Here is a 21,016-nt window from a genome sequence, read left to right as displayed (position 1 = left end):
CCGTGCGCTTAAATAACCCAAAGAGACATGCCGGAGCTCCAAACGTCTTTTGTAATGCTCGCCCCTGCAGTGCTATCTGCAAGCGGACGTATGTGCGTGAGGGCCATACCGCGGCCGCTCAGGCAAAGATAAAGCGCAGCAGTGTTGCATGCATTCAATAAGGCGACAGAAACACAAATCGCCCTACAGCAGAAAATGGATGGTCATGAAGTGCAACGATAGCCAGCGTTTCTCTCATTATTCCTTCCGCCGCTGTGCTGCCGCGGGCTCGTTTGTGAGAGTGCAGCACCACTGGCTGTGCAGACGGCTGTGCTACGGTTCGCCCTTCCTCCTGAGCTTGTTTCCTCAGTCAATTTTAAGAATGCGAGATGCATAGTCAGGGTGCATCGCTTTAAGATGGTAATGCAGACATGCTATATTAAACTTCTCCCTGCTTCACGAGCAGAGGTTGGAATCCACGGCTGCGTTGTTTCCGGCTAGCGCGATCTATATTAGTTCCGGAGATGTTGTATTGTAGACACGTTTTTGTCGCGTCTTCACTGCATTCAGGGTTCATTTTAATATGTTGTAGCTACGTTTGAGCGGCACTCAAAACATTGCAAACAGTGGTAAATTGTATCAGAAATAAAAAAAAAATACCTTTGGCATCTTCTGATCCTAAATTGGGCTGCTGTTGCAGTCCAATTTGTACGCTGCTGTACTTAGTAAGAGTACATTCTGTCCTCTTGCAAGGAGGTGAATTCTGTGTACCTTTCAAAAGGCAGAGGCAAATTAACTCAGCAAACGGTGTGTCCCTCTCAGCAGATGGGAGTGGGACCAGGCAGAATGGAGGGCTCAGATAACCTGGTCCCGGGTCACCTCCCGGTGCGACAAGAGGTAACCGAGTTAGGTCAGGGCCCCCAGCTCAATTAGAGTCGCAGACAGGACAATCTGTGAGTCTGTGAGTGAGAACTCTGGAGTGACCATCTCCACACACAGAATACGTGATTTATTTGGATGTGTATTCGTGGGGGGGGGGGGTGGTGCTTGTGGGTGGGCCATTTATAACCATTGCCCCTGTCAGCTCACCTGTGTCGTGCGAAATAAATATCTCGTTTCTCTCTTTCACAGTGACTCAGCAACTGGAGGAGTAAAACAGCGCCCCTCCTGACTCCGAATCCTCTCATGTTCTCCTGTCTTTCCGCACAGCGACTGGCTGACAGAAGAAAAGAACAGTGCACAAACAGCAAGAAAAGGCCTCAGGTGAATCTGTCTCAGTGTGTTTTCTTGAAAACAGTCTTGGGACAGCAGAAATGAGGCGGATTGCAGCATGGCAACGCACCTTGTGTCTAATTTTCTGGAAACTGGGGACCCCGAAAGGGATTTTCAGTGTAATTTCACTTGAAAGGCTCTCTACGGATCTAGTGAGAGCCAGAGCCCTGGCTGAGAGCCTCTCCCAGAAGGCCAAACGAGAGAAGCTTCACCCGAGCGATTCTCCCGGCTGGATTAAATTTTCCCCCCTGCAACCTTCTGAAGGTGAGAACTGACTGAGGTCAGAATTGGTTATTCCAGTGAGGAGCCCCGTTCCAATCAGCCTGCCCCGGCATCGCGCTAAATCGCCCAGACCGCCATCGACAGCGTGTGCGCCCTGGGGGAGGTCACGCGCAGTTTTGTTACCGGCCCACGCCGGTTTGTGTTAGTGATAGAAGGGGGGGTTGAGTGTGGGTGAGTGTGTGTGTGTGTGTGTGTGGAATGGGATTCAGAGGCTGCAGCAGTGCTTCGAACAGGCACTGTGATTTCTCATTCCCATGGCCCAGTGCTTCACAGCGATGGCTTCTGACAGTTCCATTTCCCAGTGCCCCAAGAATCCTAGAATCCTCCAGCAGGGAGGTGCGCAGAGCTTGCGGTACCACGCCCAATGACGGCATGGTCTGCTGGTGTCAGTTGTGCAGGGTTTTTAGCTAAGGAAGAGACCCACAACAATCCACACAGGGTGAGAGTAAAATTTGTGTCTACATACAAGAGTGAGCATATTTGTATAACAGCAGAGTAAGGTTTTTCAGCCATGTCAAGCCACAGATTTATGAAAACAGGTTTTTCAATAGTTTTCACAGCCTCTGTGTGTGACACTCAGCAGAAGGTTTGCGGATAATTGCCCTGCGGTGCACAGTAATGGTCCTATCCAGGCAGTGTGTACATGCACAACAAGCTTCTCCACCCCACAGATCTTGACGCTGCCTTTAGTATGCAGTATCCAGAATGACGCATCCCAGACTGACAGATGATGGCACGGCGGCCTTATGACTGAATGCCAGACGTCAGAGCCGAGCAAACAGAAGAGCAAGTGGGAGGGAATGCCAATAGAGCACAAACACACACAAACCACAAACACACACATGCGCGCACACACACATAGACAAAGACATACACACAAGCGCATACACACACTCACACATGCACGCACACACACGTGCGCGCGCTGACACACACATGCACACACGCACACGCGCACACGCTAACACGCACACACACCTGACCTCTCCATCTGGCACTACGCCCTTGCCTGACGGCTCACCGAACAACGAAGGAAAGCGACCACTCTCAGGCCTCATCGACAGATCAATCTGTCAGCCCGACCGTCTGGGACGGGTGGACACAGGACGATGGGGCCCTGCCAGCCAGAGTTAGGGAGGCCTAACTTTTGCCCAGGGCATGCTCACCTCTGTGAATGGCAAACGCCTGAAGGCATGGGCTCTCTCACTCTCACTCTCCGTTTAAAATGCTACAGCTCGGCAGTAGAGCTGTGACTCAACTCTACCATACACTTTGGCCTTTAGACATACAGTGGAATACAAGCGCTTCCCTTGTCGAGCATTCAGTAGTCATGTACATGTTGGTTAATGGTGTTTGAGGAGAGTATTCCCTGGCAGGGGTGTTAAATAATGTGTTTGTGACTAAGCATAACCACATATTGTGACGTTTTGAGTCTTGTAATTGCTCGGTTACTGCATTCATATGCTTCTATGATTATTTGTCAGTTAATGAAAATGTTTTAGTGGATGAAACCATGTAATTAGCACAGGTTCACTTCAGACAGTGCAGAGCCAGTTTTGTGGAGATTCTGGAGGTCTGTTTAAGCTTATTTTGGCCGCCTTAGCCTTCCTACTGTTTGTTTGGTGGGTGAGCTATAATAATGAGCGGATGTTTTAAAATGAGCTATTAAGCTGGAACAGCAGCTCGTGACAGATTTTGGGTCGCCTCTTCTCGGGACTGTCATGAGCCGCTCGTCAGCTGAAATGCAAGCTGCTCTCTTTCGGTTCGCCTTTGATGTGGGATCCCTTTTGCACGAGCTTGCCTTGGCTTCATTATAGCCATCGGTGCTCACCCTATGCGCTCTGTCCCTGCGGACTCCCGCAAACGAGCTACAGCTCCTGCTGCCAGTCTGTTCCACCCACCTACGACTGGGTCACGGCTCCTTCCTGATGACTAATACAAGCAGGTGAAAGGACTGCATATATTTTGACAGAATTAAAATTAAGAACTACTGTTCTTTACATGGCGGGACTAGCTAGAATATGTAATGCATTTAACGTATATTTTAAACATATTTAATGTATTTGATTGAAATGGAACACATTACCTTATCTTGCCTTATTGTCATTTAGCTGACGCTCTTGTCCAGAGCGACGTACATAGGTTACAACTTCATCCATTTATACTTCTGGATATTTACTGAGGCAATTCCGGGTTAAGTACTTTGGCCAAGGGTACAACAGCAGTGCCCCAGCGGGGAAATCGAACCAGCAACGTTTCAGTCACAAGCCCTGCTACTATGCCACGCCGCTGCACTTACTCTAATAAACCAGTGGAGATCTGGAGAACTTTTTCTCACTGATCAAATCAACGTCATCCTCAGTTTCACCCGTGAGCCAGATGCTGGGTGAGGGTGAGACCTATGCAACAAAGCCTTCAGCTCCTGTTTAATTACCCTTCATCCGGGCACCATTGTCTGACGAGTTTCATTTAAATGCGAGTGCATTTAAATGAAACTCCTCCCACAGGGACGCCACAGCGTGATGTAACTGCGGTCTAATTCGGAAACAAACAAGCACGAGGACAGCGTGCCGAGAGTGCCGTGGAATTACTTAAGGCCTTTACACTCTCCCTTACATGCACCTTGCCCTTCCTTCTGAGTCATCCACGCAATCGTTCTTTACATCTGTTCAAACCCCATCTAAACAGCCCCCTTCCCCCACTTCTACTTTTCTTCCCTAACCCCCCCCCCCCCTCCCCTTTTTCCCCACCCTTTCATCCTTCAAAGCCTTCCTCTCTCCTCTCCTCTCCGTTTCCATCCCTGGCACGGCCTTGGCAACAAATGAGGAGCAACTGCTCAAATTAAGGGCCCACTTGGTGCTGCGACGCGTCTACGGCTCGGGAAAAAGGTCTCCCGCACACGCCAAACACGCGCCGGAGGAGTCCGGGAGCCCTGCTGGGCAATTACCGCAAAGAGAGAGAGCGCACACGTGCAGGACCACAGCACGCTCTCACGGAGTACAGCGCTGTAATGGTCTCCCTTTCACGGGCTCATTTTTGGAGTGTTTCTCACAGGAGCAGCGGGGCGTTGAAAGAGATCTTGAACCAAAATATGGATGAATGTATGGCCAGTCACCATAGGCCTAAAGCACTCAGGAGATAAGGCAAGTCTGATTGGCTATGAGGCAAAAAAAAAAAAACACCACCACAATTATGTTATGTCCCCAATACAAATTCTAATTCACCCTAATTGGTCCTGTTCCAGCTGTCATCCAATCACATGTCTCCCCCTCGCCCGCTCCTTGGCATCGCTTCCCAGGCGTAGCGAGGCTAAGTGCTTGTTAGCTCCCGCCGTAAACATGTTCCTTTCCCATTCACTTTGTTCTCGGGTTTCTCTGACAGCTCCTGCGTTCTGCAGAGGACCCGGGCTGCTGCAAAAATTCTGCACAGAGCACATGGTCACGCAGGCCAGAGAGCCGTCAGCGCAGGCCTCAGGTCTCTCTGCATGGACGGGGGTGGTCAGCCGGGTGGAATGGGCCAATTTCATGCCCGGGCAGAACACAAGGGATGCACACTTGATTTTCACGCACAAACAGATACATTTTCACAATTACAACCCACCCCCCCACCCCCCCTGCCCTCTGTCTCTTCAGTTCACAAATTATAAATTTTCTGGCTGCAGCTGTCAGCTGAATCCCTGTTTTCTGGATTTGCAAGCGCTGCTTGTCACAGTTAAGTTGTCATATTCATCCATTTAATCCAGGCCACCATCAATTATTATCCTCCGCTCCTTCAACTCTAGAATGCAGCTCTGCTTCCACCTTCTACACCACCACCAGTTGTCAGAGTGATGCATGCACCAGTGAGACCTAAACTAAATGCACACACACCCCTGGAAACTAGAGAGAATCTTTTCTTTTTTTTCCCCCCAAAAGATTTCTCAGTAGCAACCAGAAAAATGTGCTGGTTTTGTGTCTTTTTGTTAAGAGCGCCCTGACACCATATTATAGCGAATCCAACAGCCCAGCTGAGTAAAACCTAAGAATTTTAAAGTCTACTTTCTCCCAGATATTGCACCCAGCATACCAAAGATGAATCAGTTTAATGGCCTTTCTGGCATTCCATCTGCAGAGGGGGTGAGCTTAAACATGAAGTTGCTTCATGGTACAGACAGATATAGGGATAGGCTGTCATTTATCTATACTCCAACAGAGCCTCTCCTTATTGAAGTGGAAGGTAGAGCTGATACCCGAGCACTGTAAGGTTTATCCCTTTTTTATTCCGACTGAGGTTTTAGCAAATTCAATTCAGCCACCGATAACACCAGCGATTGCAAGAAAAACCCCCATGCAATTCCAAGAGAAAAATCAGCAACTGATTCTGTTTGATGTTTACCAGATATTGCTGATGTTGAAAATAGTCACAGTGACTGCATTTGTGAATGCACTCCATGTTTTTTTTTGTTTCTGAATAAATCCCTGCCTAAAAAAAACACACTTTCAAAAAAGGTTCTGGCTTCATATATAAATAAACCTCCACACCCAACCTCTACCTCATCCCCCAATAGATAACGATTAGGGGAAACACATCATGGACAAACAATGGTTGAATCAAACCTGAAAGCCTTTTTGCCATATTTAAGAACATGGCAAATTTTAAGTGTATGTACTGTGTTAACATCCATAGCACAACACTAGTCAAACCACAATCACTGGATGTCACTGGCTATACCAAGCTAAGAATATAAAACGCATTGTGATGTCACACCGTCTTGATCACATGATGGAACCATATGCAGGTGGAACCTAGCGAAATGCCGCAGGCTGTATACACCAAGCACCATGACTGTGGAGTGCATTCTTGGCAAGACCAGCTAAAAAATGTCAACACAGCAACAGCCTATGCAAAAAAAAATAAAGCGTTCACACTGAGGAATCTACTGGGACATACCATAAGCCCTCCGGCTGAACATACAGTCTGCATTTCCCTTCTGCATGAGTGGACCATAAAACATTGCGCTGTGCGCATTGGCTTTTATTGATATGCAATATGTAAAATGGGTGGCTTTATTGCAAGGCGTTCAGTGTTATTTATCGAGCGTCAAGAAAAGACTGCATTTGCCTAATGTGTAATCTCTCTTTGAAATCAAGGCATAAATTAAAGGCTCACCTTAGAATTTAAAGGCCTTGCAAAATAAGGAAAGGAAAAAAAAACGGCACTGCACTTAAAAAAAAACCCAAGCGGAGAAATTAATTCATTTTTCTCACATGAAATGAAGCAATATTACGGTGGAGGTACAAGCCGGGTCTCAAGTCCAGGTCTCGCCTGGGATATGATTCAAGGCATTTACTTTTCTTTGAGGGCAGAGACTGGAGCAGGGGTGCGTTGCCTCCCTCGCGATGGAGCTAAAGGGTGAGGTTCGGTCTGCAGAGGGACCCAAGGTAAGGTAAGTCTCTGGCTTACATAACCTTACTATCATAGCAAATGGGCCAAGGGGAACCTACAGCCAGAGGGAACACAGTGTCTCACAATCAGGTTAATCTTGCAATATTCAACTGGCCTGAATCTCTGGACTGGGCAGGAATGCAACCGGAGGGCATGTGTATTCGGGGGTGGAGGTTTCTGATCAGGGGTGAGGCACTACTGTTGCGCAGATCCACTAGACACCTGCCTTGAATCACTTCAGTAATCCAGCTGTATGCTTAGTGTGCAAACTAGCAGCTGTGAAAGGCCAACCCGGATTTGTGCTCAATCAGATCTTCTCTGTATTCGTAGATGCTAAAGTATAGTCCGTCAGGGAGATGTAGTCATTCTGTACCACTGTCCTGACGAGGATCTTACATAAAAAACCCACAAATAATGACATTATTATAAATTCATGTCTAAGACGTCACCCACCCTATGAGTTGTAATTTTGTGATGAACCCCAACCCTTAGGACACCGCAATTTCCAGAATGCGTTCATTGTAAGGAAACACCGCTGGTATTTCAATGAAAGAGTGCGCTTACTCGCTCTAACGTGAAAACGGTAAAACACCTGAGCAATTCTTCCATCTGGGCTATTTATCATATAAAAAACAATGATCGCAGTGGGCGCACATAAACAGCAACATAGCTTAGCTTGCGTAATGGTTATGTTTACTGTTTACCATCTCCCAGCGGAATCTGACAAAATCAGTGGTGGATCTCTCTTCACATTCACTGATTATGGTTGAATCCCTCCTGACCAGGCCTTCGAACAGTCCAACTGCAAAAACACGTACTGAAATGGTGCACTAATGTAGATTTACAGCTAGAGTGTGATATGGCGATTCCACATTGTTATCTACACCTCTTAACCGTGAAAGTAAACTTTGTATGCAAAAAATGCGTAATAACTTATAATAGAGAGATCAACATACCTCTTAGCGATAACGACATTACAACGTCCTACTGCCAACACATTTTCAGATTAAAATACTTACACCGTAGCCAGCACTTGAGAGGCAGTTACATCATTTTTATGACGCATCTTATAAACCCCTAAATAATACTGCTGAATGATCGCGGAAGGGAGGAAGGGTGGGGGGTGGGGGACTTGAAGAGATAAGCTTCCTTGCAGTATTGATTTTCTGCGCTGTATCCCGAAGGAGCGCGCCAGATTTAAATACAAGCTACAGCACTTAATCAGACGCGCGTCGCCGCTCTCATTGCCTGCTCGCGTGACGGCGAAAAATGGTAAGGTTTGCGTGCTGCACAAAAACGGTATGAGCCTCGGGGTAGACCGTCCTAATTAAATCGTTAATATTAATCATAGTTTACTTCTTTTTACCATGCCAAGTCACGTCAGGAATTTTAAAAGGCATAAATCATTGATTTTCATTGTCCTTTTCAACGTTACACTACGCACATAAGTGTTGTAAACAAACACTGTACCACATAACGCTTTGCTCGGAGCGCGGGGGTAATAAACCAGCTCAGATCAATACAGACTACCGCTTGTTATCTCGAGTTCATGCTGCTCTACGACTATGGCCAGCTATGATTTAGCCGAAAAGCGAAACATTATCTTGACCTTTAGTAACTGCCTTAGCATTTTTAATCCCATCCTCCTATCACACGCACCTTTCATTAGGCTGCATCCTTTACAACGGACTGGGGAGCACTGTGTCCCGGTGCGCTGTGGGAAACAACTGAAGCGTTTTTCTCCCAGCAAATCAAACGCTTCAAGTCACTGTCTCCGCTTCAAACGTTTCAAGCCACTATCTATTTAAAACATGCATAGCATACCTGAACAGCTGAAAATGAAACGGATAGTTGCGTAAATATAATTTTAAACTGGGATTTTTTTTTTGCGTTGATTCTATGAATGCTGTAGTCTGGACAGATTATGTGTGCATAGCCAATAACCAGAGAGACAGAATCGTTGCTGTTCTAACATCAAAGCAGTGTAGCTTATTATCACCAAACTGGCCCCACCCGGCATGGACCATTCTTGCCCGGAACAGGGACACCAATCTCGCTTTATCTTTGATGATGATGATGCACTTCGATGTTGAGATTTCTTTGGCGTGCTGCATTGCTGCTTCGGCACCGGTTTGCCTCTCACCGGTGCGGCGTGAATAACAAGTTTCTTCATCACGGCGCTGCCTTCTAAAAAGCCTGATTCGACCTGGGTTCAGTTTGCAAGCGACATTAATTATACCCTGAACTGGTAGCCTACATTACGGATATGCCTATACCCGTTGCTGACCCAACGGAAACACAGAGCGCAATTGTCGATCGAGTGTAAATCAATCTCAACAAACGCACAGCGAACAAATGTCACCAATCACGCTCACAGAGACAGACAGCTGTGGACGCCTCGTCCCACTCTCTCCGTATCTGATTGCAGCGTTGCTGGAACTGAACATCATTAGTAAAACTAATCAAAGCCGGGACATCTCGTCTTTCCCACAGATCTCTTACACAAGTCGCAGCAGCTGATTGATGTTGCTCCACAGTTGCAGCTACCTCATTGTTTCTCTGATAGAATGATTCCCCCCTCAGGTGAGAGCAGTTTAATGGGACAAATACATATGTATCGAGCTCCTCGCGCGGTGCGAGGAGCAGCACAGCTAATAAAATTTTGTGTCAATACCAAAGGCTCTTTCTCACTTGTCCGCGTGTGGTTATGAAAACGAACGAATATGTGTGTGTGTGTGTGTGTGAAAGAGAGAAAGACAGAGAACAAATCATAGTTAATTAGGCAGGTAAGCGTTTCGCTGTAGGTCCTCCGGAGGTTTAAACTTGATTTACCTTCTCTGGCAGTTCAATTGCTTCATCATGTCTTCGTCCCTAACGTCCCTATACTCTCTCGTGATTAATTAAAACAAGCAAAAATGCTTTCCATGCCAATGTTATGCAGCTTAGTGAATTTCTCCCTAGGACTTCCATTCACGGTCGTCGAACATTACGCACCAACTGAAGCCGTTCTCTGCGTTACACCGATGCTCAGAAGGCGTCGGCTTAATTTGTTATCCAACTAAATTGAAACATGAGTGCAGCTGCGACCCCCCTCAGCAAACGTTCAGCTGCGGGGGAACAACTTCCAATACCTGTCAGATGAAACGGCCGGGAAGCTTCTGAAACACACTGACACGAGCCGCGGCTCTTGCTCCGGGGCATCGACAGGGCGCGGACAGTAGTTTTCAGAGCAGCGAGCGTGCAGCAAAAGTCACTTATCACTGCGCTCTCACAAATCCTTCGCTTAGAAAGCGCAATATTCTTCGAAGACAAATCCACAATGCCTATTTTAGCAATTGCATATTAACTCTGAGTGGAACGCGTACTCTTCCGTTGCACAATCTTACCTTCGTTAGAATTCTTGCAGGTTAGACGCGCATCCCCGTAACACCAAGTATTCCTCTACAATGTAGGGTCTATTCGCAACATCAAGGGAGGTAGGAATTCCGGCAGCGTTGTCTTGGCAGGTTCGTTATTTTCTCCGGCTTTCGTGGCTTCTGCTCGCCCTTCGACTGCACACCAGGGTCCCCTCTCTGACAGCGCTGACGTGCTATTGGTCCGCGGGACTTGTCGAACACTCTCCATACCTCGGCTCCGGATTCAAAAGGAGGGGCTAAAACGCGGAGCTGGATTCTCCCGCGTCTGCATATTTCGGTCTGTTCTGTGCAATATTTGATGGATGCATATGGGAAGATTCGTTGCAGTAAATGCAACGCCAGACAACATGACCACTCATTTTTATTTCAAGATAGGTCTCAGCTGGGAAAGAAATGTATTCCAGCAAATACTTATTTGAGTAGGCCAATATCAGAAAGAAAGGGGGGAGACAGGTGCAGCTTTCGACTTTTACGTCAACTTCACTTTCGCAATACGAATAAATCCAAACGTGAAGACATACAGATGAAATGAAATGACTAAGCAAAACTAAACAATAGAAAAAAGTTTTTTAAAAAACCCTTTATACCTCATGACCAAACAGAAAACATGAAAAAACAGTGAAACGAAAACAGAGGGGAAATGGGGGGAAAGGAAATTATCATTACGATGATTTCCTGATTTTTACATTTCAAAATTTTAACTTTTCAATTTTCCGCATCAGACTCAGTCAATAACACTCAAAACAGATGCCTTATCAGTTTATAATTAGTAACCCTGTACCATTAGTAACCCTCTCAAGGTTTACAGACCCTGGGGGGGGGGGGGGGGGGAGGGGGGGGGGGGAGACTATGAAGTATGAAGCATCGGTGAGATGAATTACTAATAAAAAGAGAGAGAGATAAAGGTCTTCGGGGGAATTACGCTAAGCATATCAAAGTACATTATGCTGAAAGTGCTGCTTGCTGCATTAATCGGAATGCGCAATTGGTGCGTAAAATTGCACAGGCACGTGGGGGACGGGAAAACGGACACAGAGAGCGCGAGAGAGCTAAGAAGAGAGAGAGAGAGCTAGAGATGGAGAGAGAGGAGAGAGAGAGAGTATTGGAATATAAATGCAATTATACTGGTCCCATGTCTCTGTTTAATATCGACTACAAATACTGCATCAGATGATCTATACGATGATGACCCGGTTTTCCAACTGCACCTTGTCGCTTTAATTTCCTTCAGTAAATTAAACCAGACCAAATTCAAATAATGCTTTATTGACACAACTCCGCGTTTCACATTATTGCCAAAACAGCCCCACAGCCGCGAAATCAATGGCACAATCAGTCTAACAGCAATGATTAGTACAATAACCAAAAAAGAAGAAAATTTTCGAAAAGCCCCCTTCATCCCTCCTCTTAATAGATATATTGGTGTATAAGTGAACTACATTGTCTCTCTGACTGTGGTTGGTGGCTATATATGTGGCTTCAGGTTTCCTGTCTGATCCTCCTTTCTAAGACAGTGTCGACTCATCAAGTTTTTGGAAACAGTTCTCTCTATTTTGAGCCGTATAACTGGATGCCCATATTTCCTGCTTGCGCTCTTTGCTGAGTGTCTTCTTCTGCTTCCTCTTATTTCTTTACCATTCAATACCAGTCAATGTTTAGGGCCTGATAGATACCGGCTGTAATTTGCAATATACAGGTTGTCCAGCCCTCTGTATTTTTTATTGTTTGTGTATTTCAAATACTTCAAGTGTGTGTGTGTGTGTGCACTTGGGTATTGGTGGTATTTGGCTTAGTTGGCTTTTTTGCGTTAGATCACGCTGGCCTGGGAAGGCTGATAAGGTGAATTGGTTATCATCTGCCTGGTTGAAATGGTACCAGAAATCGACAGCTGCTCTTTAAATTTTGGTATAATGAGGTTAATAGTGACAGTTCATTCCTGCGGGCTTAATTTGGCTGTTTACACGGACCCTATCCTGACAAAGCAAAGATAAACAACAGCACAGAAGTCCCACTTATTTCACCTACCACTTACCAGTCGTGGGTTTACTATTGGGATTTTGTCCCATTTCTTTAACATGGGTGTGTCAGGGGCGTATGATGTGTGAGTGACATTTCACAAGTCTTTTGAAGTAAACAGCGCACCGCAGAGATGCTGGGGAGAGGGGATGCCCTTCACAGCAAGGCGGTGTAAGATGCAGCTGCTCCTGTTTCTAGTCACCGTGTTGGATGGGTGCAAGCTGTACGTGCTTCTACATTGATGTGGGTGGGGAAGGCAGGTCTTTAAAACAGAGCGACAGAGTGAAGTCAAATACATAGAAGTGTTTTGACACATTATACATGGTTTGGCCAGTGTCAGCGAGTTCCAAGCCCTGTGCTGATTCCTATAGCCCTATCCTCTTGTTATTTTAATGTCCACGCCAAATGCACAATTACATCATGCACCGTTGCTTGGTGAAAGCGCCGGCAGGTAGGGTGATAGCATTCACCGTTACAGCTCAGCATAATCACGCCTTCGCGCCACCTTTTCACATACCATGGCTACACCTTTAATTACTCGGTGAGAATGAAACGGCTCGTTTCAACAGCATGAGCTGGAATCAGGGCGCCACCGTGTACTTTCACAGGCAACATCGCACGCCGTCAGTGACAAGTTCTTGAACGTTGTGCAAATTAATTCGTTGCAACCCCGACAGTCAGAAATATAATACTTAGATGCCAGTGATTCCACGCTTCAGACATTCACAGTGTCTAAAACGCCAGCTTGGAAGTTATGTTTTTGAAATATGTCCCATTTCGCAGATTGTTCTGGTGACCAAGTGCGATATTCCTAATAATACAGTAATGGATGCATGCATGTAACTCTAACGTGAATGTATGAAGGCATCACAGACACTGATGCAGTACCTAGAAGAAGGTTTTAGGTCATAACTGTTCAGTGTTTTTTTTAGAGCGCGCCTTGATTTCAAATGCATTTTCTTTTTCTTTGCTGCCATATACCATAAGTGTGTAACTTCCGGTGCTTTATAATATGCTAGATATAATATTCATATAAACTTATTAACTCAGAAAGTTTGAAACGCTCTCCGTGAGACTGCCGATAACAGCTCAGAATTGGCGAGGCGCACGCTCTCAGTTCAGTACCTTGGTCAGCTACAGGGAGCTCAGGGCGAATAACAGTGGGAGGGTGCATTTGGATAAAATATGAAGTAATGTTGTCCAAATTGCTTATTGTAACTTGGCTTCGTTACGAAACGTAGGTCTGCCATTACAGCCATCCTTTGCCAGTGTTTATGTTCTGATAGAAATGGACTCGATAAAATGTACTTTGGAACGCGTTTGCACATTCTGCAGTGAAGAGAGAGATCAGGGAGACACACCTACTCTAGCTACAGCAGGTATGTTGATAACACGACGCTATTTGTCGTTTTATGTAAAACCTATACAGCAGGATCGCAAGTCCTGTTTTCCTAACGACTTACGGATGAATTATAAAGTTCGCTATTTATGAATAACAAACTTTTCCTTTAGCTTGCTTCCCTTAATGTCACAAAATGCAGATTCAAGAAATAGGTATTTTAATAATTTCTTGTCGCACACAAACCGCTTACCTAAATAGCTAATTGGATTCGTCATCCGAGGTCAGAGTCGAGCAGGGCAATGATTCTTCTCTTTCCTCGACAAACTCACTTCACAGGCCAAATAAATATAACCCCCACCCGCAAGTGCCCCCAAAACACACCAATAAACATGCTGGAAATAACAAAAAAGTGGGAGGGGGCAGAACCATTTGTCAATTGCAATGCACGTCACCATGCCGATTTTCAGCCTTACAGTAGCCTATTTCACCTCTTTATTTAGCCAGTTGTATTTCCATCACTTGCTGCGGACAAAGCTTCATCTGATTAATCTGTTAAAATTACCGCCACGCACCACGTTTGGCTGGTTAATTAGCCACCTAGCCGACGTGTAACATAGCCAATATGTGTATTACCAGAGTACCACAGGTAGTGCACATAATCCATGCTCTTAGCTTGTAATTAGTTTCCCACCACTAGCGACTGGTATTTGACAATTTCTTGATTATTAATGTATTCGTTTTCTGCGGGTGCTCATGAACCAGCTGCATCCAAGCCTCGTTATTTTATGAATACTGCCGTGATGTTAACGGTCTATTATGCCTCTTTCTTACTACCCTTTGTTGTTACATAACTAATTTGCTTTGAACAGTGGCAGCTCTTGGTCTTGAAACGGAGGAGGCAGAATTCATACCTTTAAACTGATCATTGCTCTCAGGCTGTTTTCATTTAGTTTGCTTAATTAACACGTGTCCATTAGCCTAATAATCCGTTCACATTGGCAGGGAATTCGCTTCATCTTAATTGCGTCTAATGCGAAAGCACTCCTTTTTAAATGTCGCGTTCGAGCGTTTAAATGAGAGAGTTCAATTTCGAAAAATCAATTTATTCATAACAAAGACAACATTTTAACTTAAAAAAACGTAAATCGCACTGTAATTGCATATCGTCTATGCTTTGATGGCAAAGCACAATAATGGACTGAAAACAAACTCGAAACAGATCATCGCTGCATTTTAGGAGAATTTCAGATGTGGAGCGCCTGAACAGATAAATCTGAGTGGCGAAATAATCAGTGGATAGAAACAAATGGCACACAATTTTATGACAAAAAACCCCCACACATCACACAATACTCAAAAGGAAAGACATTCACTGCATTCTGGTATGGATTATGCGGATTATTAATTTCTTTATTGCTAATCAAGAAAAAAACTATCAAGGATGACAAGAGCCTGTATTTTACATGCCACTGATTTATAATGCTGGGTGTTGTACCTCTATTCAGCAGTAGGGACCAAGATATGCAGAAAAGCGGTTTGTACAGCATGACAGTCAAAAGCACTGCCTCGGCCATGACACAGGTCAAATGGTAAGAATGTCAGAGAATTCTGTAGCACATCAGTATGAAAGTTTTCCTCAGAAGGCATGGCTTGCCTGAACAGATGCACGAGTCGTGAATTTACTTTTTGATTGTGTTACATATTTAGCATAGCGTGATGAGTACCTCAGAGGTGGGGTAATGACAAGCTGCTATGAGAGCACACACATCATCAAATTTAACAAGGTCTTCAGTGCATGGTTCGCAACTGTCTGCATTTTAGAAAGTTCAAAAACAACATCCTCACCTAGTCCCAGTCTGCTAAATATAAAGCACCCCTTCTATTCGGCTTAAATTATTTAGAATGGCATTTGTCACTTGCTTTCTTTTCCATTATACTTTTGACTTTTTTGACGTGAGCTGTAATTGTGTATGTAGGAGTACCATGACTCTGTCATCCCTGGTATTGCTCTCCTGAAGAGAACGCCACAGGAAACAGAGACACAGCAAGATTTGCTTGTCAAAAGGAAACAAGGACTGCAAAGTACCACATGCTGGAGTGTCTCTGTAAACCTGGAGAAAAGGAAAAGTACTCTGCTACCGAGGAGGTGAGCAGGAAATGATTGATTCAGTGCTACGATTTCAGGGGTTTCAAATGGTTTGCAATCCTATGAATACATTTCAATAACATTATATGTTCCAGAAGGGTGGCATCGTAATTCATCAGGAGATGCGTTTGAAATGATTCCTGTGCATTCACTACATTGTGTCTATGGTGTATGTTTGTAGTGCTTGCTTGCCAGTCCTGCTTCACATGTATTTCAAAATAAAAGCATTCACTCCTGACTGTCACATGTATCTCCAATTAGCTGTGGAAATTTTAATGCACAAAGATAGCCAATGTGACATGTAAAATGATTGATGTAAGGAGATTGCATGTACACTACATCCAAACTCTATAGTCTCTTGGCATGCTAACATGCTTGCATCTGACATGCAATGCTCTCATCCTGGCCCACTGGCCCTTCACACTGCTAATGAGAGACCAAGGCTTGCCGCGCTCCGAGCTGGAAGGGTCAATAAGCATGCAAGCTCCCATCACGCGCTGAAGAACCCATTTCTGCGCAGAGAGCTTACACAACACTTGGCATCTTCATTACCAAAAACCCCCTCAATGTAACTCTCTCATGCTTTCTGTGCTCTCCAGCCTCATTATAACGTACTCTGTCCAAACTCTGCCTCACGTTATTATCCTGTCTGCTTGACATTGTTTGAAAGTCAAGAGCAAGCAAATTCAAAAGCTCGCTAATGTGTATTTCGCACTTGAATATTACAAGCGGCGCAGACATAACACTGCCGACGTGCTAGGGGGATAGAGTGCGAGTCTGAGCTCGGAGCTGACCGGAAGGTGAGTGAGTGGAGGTGTTTTATAACGTTGACCTAATGAAGGTCATTCTTATTAAAATAATAACCGTAACAGCCAGTTTACATGGACATTAATACACATTAATAGTGCAAGTGCTGTGACGTTTGTGTTTGCGCACACACACACACACACACACACACACACACACACACACACACACACTCTATCTCTCTCTCTCTCCTCTCTCTCTCTCTCTCTCTCCATATTAATTCATAACATTGACTGAATAGGAACAAAAACATGCTATAAAGTGAAAATGTTTTTCCACGGTACATAAAATTCACTGCGCTTGAAGCTGTACAAATAAACCTTTCCAATGATGCTCTACAGGTCTTCTGGGGTGGGTGGTAAGAGGGAGAGAGAGTAATGGCAAAATTCACTCAGGTGTATGATCTTTTGATTGCCGTGGAGTTGGTTATAACACCGCAGATAACAAACTAGTTAATCAAACACAAGGGCTTTTCACTGTGGGTCTGTACCATACTAAAGGTAAAGAACAGCGGTACACCAAAAAACTATGGTTGAATGACACTTTCAAGCTGAGTTGCAACCTAGTATGTTATGCTCAAATGTGACTTGTCACTGGTTATATTAAATATGTTATATGTTAAATATGCTGTGTTAAAATTTCACTGAAAGATCTAATGATGTTCTCTAGGGAACCATTGCCCATCCACTTAAAATGTGGCATTCTGTACTGAAGCTCTCTGTCAATCCGCGAAAGAAAATGGTCCATAATCTGTATCAGTCAACCAATCAAATTTTGTCTGTTACAGTTCATTTCTATAATGGAGATTGTCACAAAGTGATCTACAAATAGCATAACAGATTTTTATGAGGAAAAAAAACAGAAAACCCAGGGCCAATTGAGAAAAAACTGTGAAATTATTCCCTGACCCCAGGAAAAGGCCACTGAGACACCCCTGGAAAATAGTAGAAATGATAATATTGGGATAACACATAAAAGGCATCCGTTCATTGCAACAGTCCCATTGTATAGCCAGTGACCGTATCATGGCACTATCTCAACAGGCCGAAGGAGAATGGTGCTCTAGGGCTCCATAAGGTTACACATAGCCCCAGTCGACTCCGGCAAAATGTCACTGGAAGCGACAGCGAGCGGGGGTGACCTTAGGGGCAGTGGGGGGGGGGGGGGGGGGTTTTCTCAGGGGCATCGAGTGAGAGCACACATCTGCTCTTCTCCAATATGTCATGAGCAATCAGCTGATACCCATAAGGCCTTGCGTTTCCAGAGCAGGGACAGTGCTCCAAAGCTGCCCTCCTCGTGGTGGGGGGGGGGGGTGGCATGGGTGTGTGTGTGTGTGTGTGTGTGTGCGTGTGCTTAGGTGCATGGCAGTGGGGGGGTGGTACTACCTTTCACAGTTCTCAATCTCCAACCACACCATACAGCCCAGCATTTCCAACAGGATATGAACATCACTCTGGCCCAGCTCACAAGTACAAAATGAACAAAAAAGAAAACAGACCCTCCCCCTCTATCTTTGTTTGCGCATCTATGCATGTGTGCGCATGCAAGCCATTTTGCATGTTTGTTGCTACGTGTGTGTTTGTGCAAATGTATAATGTGCAAGTGCATGTACACATTGGCATAGGTGTGTGTGTGTGTGTGTGTGTATTGGGGGTGAAATACTATAAAGCAGGAGAGTGATCACGTGGAGGGTTAATAACTATCTATTGTCCCTGACTTTAATGTTATTGGGAAGCGCTGAGCGATGAACCCCCCCCCCCCCACCCCCATGCTCACACACTGTACATCCTCGCCTGCTCCCAGGCCCAGCTTTGCTGATGCGTAATGAATATTTCATCAAACGATCCGATGAGGGGCTGAGAAGCCTATAGCTCATATAGAAGCACAACTGAGCCTCCAACTGACAGAAAACAGCGGAGGAAAACGCATGCGGCCAAACAAAAAACCAAAACAAACTGGCTTGGTTATCATCTCTGTGTGTGTGTGTGTGTGTGTGTGTGTGTGTGTGTGTGTGCAAACAGACACACTCTTAACACCACACCGCACCCCACCATACCATACACAGTTGTACTAATATGTATACCAATACAAACACAAACACACGCACACATACACACAGAAAACCACACTATACCATACACAGTGGCGCTGATATCTGTGCTAACATATGCACATATCCAAACACTAAACCATTCATGCATACTAACACATAATCTCACACATGCAAATAAGCATACACACATTAGTATCAATTCTCAACAGATGGGAAAAGAGCATAATCTTGAAATTATTGAAATTGTACTGAAATTGTGGCCACTTCCTTGTAAGAAGGAGCCTCTCAGAGATTCTCTCTTCAGTGAGATATCAAGCAGCCCATTTCAAACCCTCAGAGTGTATTGTGGCCAATTGCAGACAAAGGGCAAACTCCAAATTTAGCAGAGGTTATAACCTGCGTGTCCCATATGTTAGCTGTATCAAAATACCAAGAGAAGGCCATGATCACGTGCACACACACACACACACACACACACACACACACACACACACACACAGACTGATGCCTTCACTTTCTCTTTTTTTTTGGCAGCTATGCTCTCTGTCTCAGTGTGGAGAGGCATAATCACTGTTTCCCTGAAATATAGACCAGGAGATACTTTTCATCTACATCAACAGAAAACACAGTGTTGGAGACTTCCGCAGAGAAAATATTAGACTTAAAGATTCTAGACATCAATTCTAAACATAAATAGCGTTACTCAGACATCCCAAAATGGGTTTACGCCTCTTGAAATACCAAATATCTCCTAGCAATTATTAAAATGTTACAAAATGTTTGTCATAGGTTCCCTTCACATTCTGCCAGTTATACTTGTGACGGCCCCCATTCTGGATTTTTCATAATGCCCTGAAATGTCAACCCCTCTTGAACACCTTGCCCCATTCAGGTGTAAATGTAATTATACTACATAATTATTACACAAATTGATCTTCAGACAACCTTTCTGAAATGTATTCACGGGTAGTCTGTGCATTGAACCAAATAGCCACCATAAACCATCCCATTGAACTTGTATGATGTTTACCTAACATTTCGAAGAGGCCTAATGTGATATCCATTTGTTATATCAGTGTGGTATTTGGCATACCCTTTTTCTTTATTACAACCAAACAAGCCTCCAAATGTGATGCTGATGCATTAGGAAACATGGCTGCCACAAGCCATTAAACTTTAATCATTTCACTGATTATTATTGATGTTATGAGTAACACTCACATGACGTCTTCTCATGAATCACTGGCAGGAATGGTTTGAAATTAATCAAACAAAATCTTTACACAAGACTGGTCAAAAGTTATTCGTTAAATCTAATCTATTAGAGAACGAAAGCCAATCAGATTCTTCAGATTGCTTTCAGAGCTAAATTGTTTGTGCAGGCATGAAATTCAATAATGCTGTACTCACCTATAGGCTGTTAACCGTGATTGAATGTGGCAGTCATACCATGGCAAGGAAGCCTGTTTCTTGACCATTCACCGCATTCTTCTAGTTTGTAACTGCGGTAGATACTGCTGTTTGACCTTTTCTTTTTTTGGGGTCACAGCTACGTTTTCAACACGTTGTTTTATCCCATTGTTAGACCTAATGAGTCGGACGCCAAATGAGGCAGCCTGTCTCCAGAACACAGACATGCCGCCCAGCTGACCCGGCCTGTTCGGTGGTCCAGCAGTCAGTCTCTGACTGGACCATGGAAAAGTTGTGCGATCAACCTCTGTGTGAGCCATACAACGGACTTCAGCATTTTAACAACACAGTACCTGGTGCCCCTCTGTTTGACTCCCTGCCTCTCTTTTTAAATTGCTTACTGGACATTAGGTGGCAGCATTGCATTTTGGGTAAGCTCTGACCCCATGACACATTCAGCGCTTAGTCACAGCCTCCTGAGTCATGCTCACGTGCAGATGACCATTGCACGACCTCGTCGCGCAGGCGAGCTCCCGCAAACTCATCGAGTTTCACCAGAATGAAGAGTAACCGAATCCAATCTCTCTGTCCCTCCGAAGACACAAAGATTGACTGGGTCCCCTGCCAAAGTCAGTGGCTGTTTTGCACTGTGATACTGTCACAGACAATAGTGGCCCTGCGGGACCGCGTGAGGAGTGCTAATTGAAACATGCAGTGTGACAGGTGTAAGTCTGGCCTTGAATGGAAAAAAAATCCCATAGTGCCAGAGAAATAGCAAGCTGCAGTGAAAAATGCTGAAAGTGCATCTCTTAAGGAAGGCTTTGACTGTGCTCTATGAATCTCTCAAGGACACAAACACACACACACAC

General features: G+C 44.8%; 1 protein-coding gene across 1 annotated transcript in view; it reads right to left on the bottom strand.

The window, feature by feature from the left end:
- Nucleotides 1-10,476, bottom strand: part of dlgap3 (discs, large (Drosophila) homolog-associated protein 3) — a 132,322-nt gene extending 121,846 nt beyond the window's left edge. The window contains exon 1 of the mRNA XM_036555488.1: nt 10,344-10,476. The gene's annotated coding sequence lies outside the window, so the exon portion shown is untranslated. The remainder of the gene's footprint in view (nt 1-10,343) is intronic.
- Nucleotides 10,477-21,016: the final 10,540 nt, after the last annotated feature.

Source organism: Megalops cyprinoides, chromosome 21 (assembly GCF_013368585.1).
Source record: "Megalops cyprinoides isolate fMegCyp1 chromosome 21, fMegCyp1.pri, whole genome shotgun sequence".
Lineage (NCBI taxonomy): Eukaryota > Metazoa > Chordata > Actinopteri > Elopiformes > Megalopidae > Megalops > Megalops cyprinoides.
This window is presented reverse-complemented; position numbering and strand designations above follow the sequence as displayed.